The following is an 8,311-nucleotide window of genomic DNA, read 5'->3' on the forward strand; positions in this document are numbered from 1 at the left end:
TGGTGACATTTTTAATCAAACATGTGCAGTTAAATGTCATAATTTGTATATATGTGTCTTGTCTTTCCCTTATCCTAATGCAAGCATACATTTCATGTCTCTCTGTAATTGTAATGCAAACTATCACTAGGGATAAAAAAGCAGGAAGAAAATACGTGAAGAAACAGGCATTGTCATTCCCATCTTCCCCTAGAATGCAAAAATGTCACACGGAAAAGAGAGTGGCTCCCAGAGGCATTAAGCTTTAAAGAGAGACTGAAATCCCATGCGGTTTGTAATGCGTGGAGAGGGTGCGTTTTGGGGGGATGGTTTGGGTGGATGGAATACTGAAGGTTGATGGGTAGACGGGTGTTTGGGTAAATCAGGCTTTGGATATTGTGAGGACAGAATCATTTTTGAAGGTGTGGAAAAAGGGAACAAAGGACTTTTTTTCGGTAACACTTTAGAATAGGGAACACTTATTCACTATTAACTACGACTTTTCTCTCAATAAATTCCTAATTTGCTGCTTATTAATAGTTAGTAAGGTAGTTGTTACGTTTAGGTATTGGGTAGGATTAGGGATGTAGAATAAGGTCATGTAGAATAAGGCAATAATATGTGCTTAATTACTACTAATAAATGGCTAACATTCTATTAATATGCATGCCAATTAGCAACTAGTTAAGAGACCTTAAAATAAAGTGTTACCCTTTTTTCTTATAAACAAAACAAAATGTTATCAATAACTAAACACTAAAACCTGGTTTCAAACTAGCTGGCCTCTTCTGGGTGATTAGATTAGGCTAAATTGCAAACTACACCCCTGTTATTTATCATGGTACAAAATTCATGTTACTTGTGAATTTTGTAATTTTGTCAGACATTTTTATTGTTCCATAATAAATATATACAACTCAGTATATATGCAAGTTACTCAGTATACAAGCATACAAAAAAATAAACCTAAAAAAAACCATATAATAATATGTTGCATGTTGCATGTTTTGCAAAGTTTGAAAGGTCCAGTGAGTGGTTTAGAGGTTTAGAAATTTTTCAGTTTTATCCAAAACAGATGAATCTGAATCTTTATCCAAAACATGAATCTGCCAACATTTTTATGTTAATTGTTATATATATTGTGGCAGTTTAAGTTTCTGGTGAGTGGCGCTGGTTCTGACATGTTTGAAAATAATGGACCATACATTAAATCATATCCTAAACCTAACTGGTAGTGGTACCAAAAGCAAATGTACACATAGAAATCGGTACAAATGCTGTCACTGGGGCGGTATACCCTTTCAAAAGGTACAACTTTGTTCCTTATTTACCCTTAAGGTTTCATTTTAGTACCTTAAAGATACATATTTGTGCCTAAAGTGTTCATATTAGTACCTAAATGGTACATATTAGAACCTTTAAAACTGCATTTGCAAGAGTAACCGTGTATTTTTGCTTTGACGTCTTTTATCTTGACTCTTGTTTCACGGATGTTGTACCAGGTGAGCTACCGAGCAAGTTTGCTACATCAGAAAAGTCACACATATGGGGCTGATTATGCAATGCAAATGTATTAGTTTACAAATCATGTACTGTGTAAAGTATTTTGAGGTTTTCCTGATGCTGGTAGTCATTTTGGCTGGAAATTGCAGCTTTGTTTTTACAATTTGATTATGATTATGTCTCAAAGTTGAGTAAACTGGTTGCAAAAAAACAAACAAAAAAACAATCACCTCCTGAGGTTGACAACCTGCACCGCCTTAATTTTTGTGTGTCTGATAAAAGTGCCAAATGTATGATTAATACTTGTTAGTGACTCTTCACAGACTTCTCTGCTGTTCAGGAAAGTATGTTGGACAGGAAAAATGAAGCATTTGAACAGCTGGCAGTACAGGGCCTGAGGAATATGACTGCAGTTGACAGCAGCCTCATCTATGCCAAATCCCCTTGGCTAGTGATCACAAAGTGATAAGGGCCATTAAGAACATGTTGAATGCTGAGATTAAACCACAACAGAGAGGGCTCTAATCCTCCTCTGTTCTTGAACCCATTCACACACTTTGATATGAAGTAGGTTCCCTGAAATCACACAATCCTCCATTGCAAAAATAAACGAATACCAAAAGATACAGATATTGGTTGTGCAAAGTGTTCTGTGTGTAAAATTAGCTTGTAGAAAAATTTTTATTAACAGTAGCTGGTCATGTTAAATATATTCAAAACATAGGGTATTTCACATATGTGTTTGTTTTATGTTATATAGCTAAAAATCAAGCAGTCAAAATAACATCCAATAAATGAAATGTATGAAAAAACTATTTCAGTTTGAAAAAAAAAAAAAAGATAGAGCTAGAGATAGAGATTTCTCACTTTTTGCAGTGGTTCTGCTGGGTCTGAACCCTGTGTCTCCCGCAGGCATGCCCACCCCAGGGATGGTGCAGTCGTCTAAGTAATCCCTCAGGGATTCTGCAGGGAATGCTCACGCTGTGCAGTGCTCTGTTGTGCAAGGAATATTGGCAATTCCTTGGTACACACAACTCTTGGAGGGAGGAGTGAGGGGTTGAGGAAAAAAGACAGGTGGATCTAATGTGGTAGAGCAGTCGAGATAAATACAAACAATTTGCCTCAAAAAGGAATAGTCCATTTAGCTGAAGTAATTTGGCACCATGTGTCCTATCAAAATATCACAATGTACTTGTATAATGTCTGCTTACAGAAATATATAAAAAATGTTTATCCTTTCAAAATGCTGGAGTCCAGGTAGACAGAGATGGAATTTTGAGACGTGACTATTTTTTCCCACATAAAGTGGTAAGGTTACAGAAGGGAAGAAAAAGGAAAGCAAAGACATGGCTCAAAAAGAAATAGAGGGAATGAGAGTGTAAAGCTGGAGCATGCCCTTCTTTTTATTATTTATTTCCCATCTGCATTTTTTTCCACAGCACACATATTGATGCGGAGAGACCAGGGTGTGAGTGTGTGTCAGAATCATTTCCTGATGAAGGTGACAAAGTGGAAGTAATCAGCAGAGCTCTGATCCAGTATGACAGCCCTAGCAGTGCTGCTCTCTGCTCACAAGCAGGTAGAGCGAAAGAAAAAGAGGAATTTTAAAAAAATGCTGTTGTCTCTTCATAGCTGCATGACAGACGTCTTCAAAGGGTAAAAAGGCAAACAGTTTACATAGAATGGCAGAACTGTAGTGTTTGTTATTGAAGTGACGAAGTGACGAAAACTTGAACATGTTTGCAAGCACAATATGGTCAATATAAGAATTTAAAAAGCTACAGTACAGTACAACAGTTCAAAAAATAAAGGTTAACTGGCATCTATGGTTTCATGAAAAACGTCTAACATCAATGGAAACTTTCCATTGCACAAAAGGCCAACAAGAAAGGAAATATGAAGAACTGTTCACTGAAAGGTTTTAAAACTGAAAGGATCCAAAATTGTTCTTCTATGGCATTGCTGTGTAAACTTTACTTTTTAACTACTGTTCCCACACAAATAATAAAGCAGAAGATAAGAGGAACAATAGGATGTGAAGTGTTACTACCTTGGGACGTTTGGCCACACAAAACCTTTCTGTCAAGCTAAGAAAACCAAACAGATGTTCAGGGCCAGAATACTAAAATTGTAAACATACTATTTCATTCTAGGTGTACAGCAGTATTTATTTCAAATCAACTTTTATCACATGTACTACATTTACATTTAACACAATAAAAAATCCCTTGAAGTAAGCTGCTGTAGGGTTAAGTGCCTTGTTCAAAGAGACTATAGTAATAGCTTTTGGATTAGTCCTTGCAGGGTTTGAACCTACAACCTTTCGACCAGCCCAGAAAATAAAATAAGTTATCTTGCTTTTTAACTCAGCAGAGGAAACCAATTTCAAGTTTCCAGCAATCCCTTACCTCAGTGATTTTCAACCAGGGGCCCGGGGTCCACTTGGCCCTCAGCAAACTCCCAGGTAAGTACAAAAGAAGAAGTAATTTTGGGTTTATTAATTTTTATTGCAACAGATTATGTACCAGGTGTACATTTGAATATGTGTAAATATTAGACCGGGGGTCACCAGACTCGGTCCTGGAGGGCCGGTGTCCTGCTATTAGTACACAAGTTTGGTGACCCCTGTATTAGACAAATGGTCTTTGAGTTAAAAAGAAGAATGAGAACCACTGCTTTAGCTGTACTCTCTCTGTGTGTGTGTAACTGGTATTCTCGTCGTTATGGAACCAAATGTTTTTTTTTTTGGTCCCCATAAGGAAACAAGCTTATAAATTATACAGAACGAAGTTTCTTAAAAATCTGAAAATGTAGAAAGTTTTGTGTGAGAGGTAGGTAGAAGTAGGTAGAGTGTGTGTGTGTGTGTGTGTGTGTGTGTATGTGTGTGTGTGTGTGAGCGTTTCTGTGAAAAGTCAGGACATAGATTTGTATAAAGACAAAGGTATGACACAGGTATTACAAGGTGAAGGTGACTTTCTCAGGACATTGACCCATGTCCCCACTTTTCAAAACGCTTATAAATCATACAGAGTGAGGTTTTTTGGGGGAAAGTTGAAATGCACAGTCTCCTGTAAGGGGTAGGTTTAGGTGTAAGGTTGGTGTAGGGCAATAGCACATACAGTAAGTACACTATAAAAACCATTACGCCTATGGGATGTCCCCACTTTTCACAAAAACAAACATGTGTGTGTGTGTGTTTAAATATAAAAAAATGAAGCATGTACTGTAAATACAAGCAAGAGTGAGACCCAGCTATGTGTTCACCTAAACTGAAACATAATCATAGAATCATTGCAAAGGAGGAAGGAATAATGTGATAAGAATGAATATTCAATATTTATATCAAATTGTTGTAATTTGTGCTTTAGCATGAGTGTTCATCACAAAACTGCACATAAGACAAGCACACTAACTAACTCTACAAGTGTCATTCTGGCACTGTTATGGCAAGATGAAGTATAAATATTTCAGGCTGTCATTGCAAGCAGAGTTACAACCTTGTGCATCCTCACAAACATACACCTCTGCTGCCCTTATTTTTACGTTAAGGACATAATTGTAGCATACATATTGTTGAGTATTTTGCGTTTTTTATGAAATAATGATTTTTTAACAGTTTTATTATAAAATGTGTTTATTTGTTTCATTTATCTTTTTATTTTTGCTAAGGTACTGGACAGATTTTGTTAATTTATTGTACAACTCATGTTAAATCATTCTGCAGTTTGAATTCTTTGTGTATATTGAAATAAATTTGAAGAAAATCAGACTAAGATTTAATATGACTTTTATTAATTACAGTAAACATTAAAAAAAAAAAAAAAAGAATGCAGACACAATGCAATCACATCCCTGATATAAACTCCTTAAAAATGTCCATGAAATATGAGATTCTTTGTTCCTGTCTTCATGCATGGCTTCCACTCTTTCTGTGGTGGGCGGTGAAGAATGTTGTTACTAGGCAACAAGCATAACAATGACACAGGTGCTCACTCTCGGGGGGTGGGGGATTCTTATTCTTCTCTCTCTCTCTCTCTCTCTCTCTCTCTCCATCTCTTTCTGTCCTTCTTTTCATACATACTCTATGCATCTTTTGCTGCTCTTAAAGTTTAATTTTGAAAAAAAGAATTCCAAAAAAAATGATTAAAAGTGACAAGGGCATAAGGGCACAAATAAAAGGCTGTTAAGATGCCCTCGGTGCCTTAGCCCTTTGTCCTAAAAAAAATGAGCTCAGTCTGCTCTCTCTCCTCTCCACCGCTGCTCACCTTTAATTAGTAAGGCTACACTCAACCCATATTCTTGATATTGTCTTCACACTACCCACCAACCAGTTGCTAGATCTCTCCTCACTGATGCTCTCTCTCTCACACACACACACACACACACACACACACACATGCACAACATTGCCCTTGCAGTTAACGTCTGCCAAAGGTTCTGACTATTGGTCAGCCGCACACTTAGCAACCAAGGATGGGGGGTAATTTCCTCTGTGCAATCCCGTCTCTCCCTGGATCACTGAACATTCCTCACCACTGTCACTGACCCCTGTACATCATGCTAGACAGAGATGCAGAAGCCAGAGCAGTTCTGCCTTGAGTGGCACATCAGGGAGAAAGAAAAGTGATAGGAGGAACAAGAAGCCATCTTAAAAGAAACCATCTATATTTAAACTTTGCAAACTTTAAAAACAGTAATTTTGTGAAATATTATTACAGTTTAATTGATTTGTTTTCTATTTTAATATAATTTAAAGCTGAATTTTCAGCAGCTATTACTCCAGACTGCTACAAAATTTGATGAAACCATACATATTTTGTCAGGAGTAGAAAGCTTGAAAGAACAGCATTTAAATAGATATATTTTGTAACATTGCAAATGCCTTTACTATTTAATCTATTTAATGCATTCTTGATGAAAATATTAATTTTTGTTTAAAAAAAAATCTTACTGACCCCAAACTTTGGAATGTTGTGTATCTGCATGGCCTCAAAAATGTACACTTTCAGAAGAAGAAAAAAACTGACACTGGGACATATTAATACTTTTTGAAAGGGCCCCCCTCCCGCTGAATGGAAAATATAGAAACTGCAGAGATAATAGTCCAATTCTTTATGGATATTTTAGGAGAGGAGAGGAGAGGAGAGGAGAGGAGAGGAGAGGAGAGGAGAGGAGAGAACATGTGTGAGAATATTTCCATCCAATCTGATCAATGGTGATATTAATCTGCTTGCCAGTCAGCCTGCCACCCAACTGTTTGATTAAAACAGGGAAGAAATATGACGTAACCGATAAAACTGTTTGTCAAAATGTCTGTGTGTATGGAATGGGAGAGGAGGAAATACAGGCAGAGATAAAAGAGAGAGAAAAAAGGAGAGATGCAAGAAGGGATTGAGAAGTGGGGGAGGGTGGTGTGCTGACCTTCGCAGTGGTATCGCTTTAGTGTATGCCATTTAGAATTGAAAACGTTAACATTCATTGTCTGAATTTGACTTAAATTTGAATAGTAAACATGCTGCAGAAATTCAAAGGTTTGATAGAATGAAAAAGATTTTGCTAAAAGTTTGACAGTTTTATAGTAGACCAAGAGACAGATATGCTGGAATTTAAATAACAATATGTTTATTACATTCACTTTTAGTTTAAGAATCAGAACTGAAGAACACTTCATCATAACCTGTTGAATTGTTTGACTTGTAATTCAACAAATTACACTTTTTGTCATTCCAGTTCATATTGTAGTTCAGCAATTACATTGGTATGAATGAGCATAAAATGTCTACTTGTCATTCAGTCACAAGTTGAAAAAAAAAAAAAAAAAACTTGAAAAACATCAAAGTGTAAATTTATCCCAAGTACCTTCATAAAAACGAAAAAGCACAGAAAAACACACGACTGAGTAGTTTGACACTGGAATATATGTCTTCGCATCGCTAGATGATGTCCTGGTGAAATCAATTCCGATGCAAATACAGCCAGCATATCGATCCATTTATATTATGTATATTATGCAAATAATTCTTATACTTCATAAAGATCATTTTCACTATTTTTTCTGTTGCACTCTGTATATTTCTCACTCATTTTGTGTGTAGTTTGTGAATCAAATCAGCACTGTTTGTGTTTTTGTTACAGAAGACAATTTGTGCGATTTTTTTCCACTATTAGCTGCACAGTTCGTGTTTGCTGTTGTTCATACTCAGATTGAAAATATATTTCTCTGAAAAAAAGTCACTTTTTACTGTGTTTTATTATTATATAACACTGATTCCATTTTCTTTACTCCCTAAATGTTTTTTTGGACACATCTATATTGTTAGCAAACTAAATAGACCTGCTTTTCAGTGAAAAGCGCCTATAACAATATTGTAAGAAATGGCTCTAACTTGTTTAGGGAATGTTATATGTAGACAAAATTTTATTTGGAAGTGTAAAACACACAGATACAACTTTCTAAAGAAAAAAAAAATCCAAACTTCAGGAGTTTCTGTTTGAGTACATACACAGTAAAAAGACACCCAAGTGTTGCTTGCGTTTTTCTTAAAATTCTGGAAATTCATTAATTCTTAGAAAAAACAAAAGGAAAATTGGGATATTAAATTAGCTAGACTGAAACTTCAAGTTCACCTGTTTATGTAAGGGATAATCAACGGCTAAGTTAGCTGTGCATTAAACGATTTAAATGCACCACGTGTAGGCGAAGAACCGCCCGACGCGCGGCGGAGGGTGGTTGCCTCCGCGAAGTGCATTCAAATCGTTTAATGCACAGCTAACTTAGCCGTTGATTATCCCGTTTATGCCATGGTCATTTGCCAGCATTCACATATTA

Source organism: Onychostoma macrolepis, chromosome 01, assembly GCF_012432095.1.
Source record: "Onychostoma macrolepis isolate SWU-2019 chromosome 01, ASM1243209v1, whole genome shotgun sequence".
NCBI classification, from domain to species: Eukaryota; Metazoa; Chordata; class Actinopteri; order Cypriniformes; family Cyprinidae; genus Onychostoma; species Onychostoma macrolepis.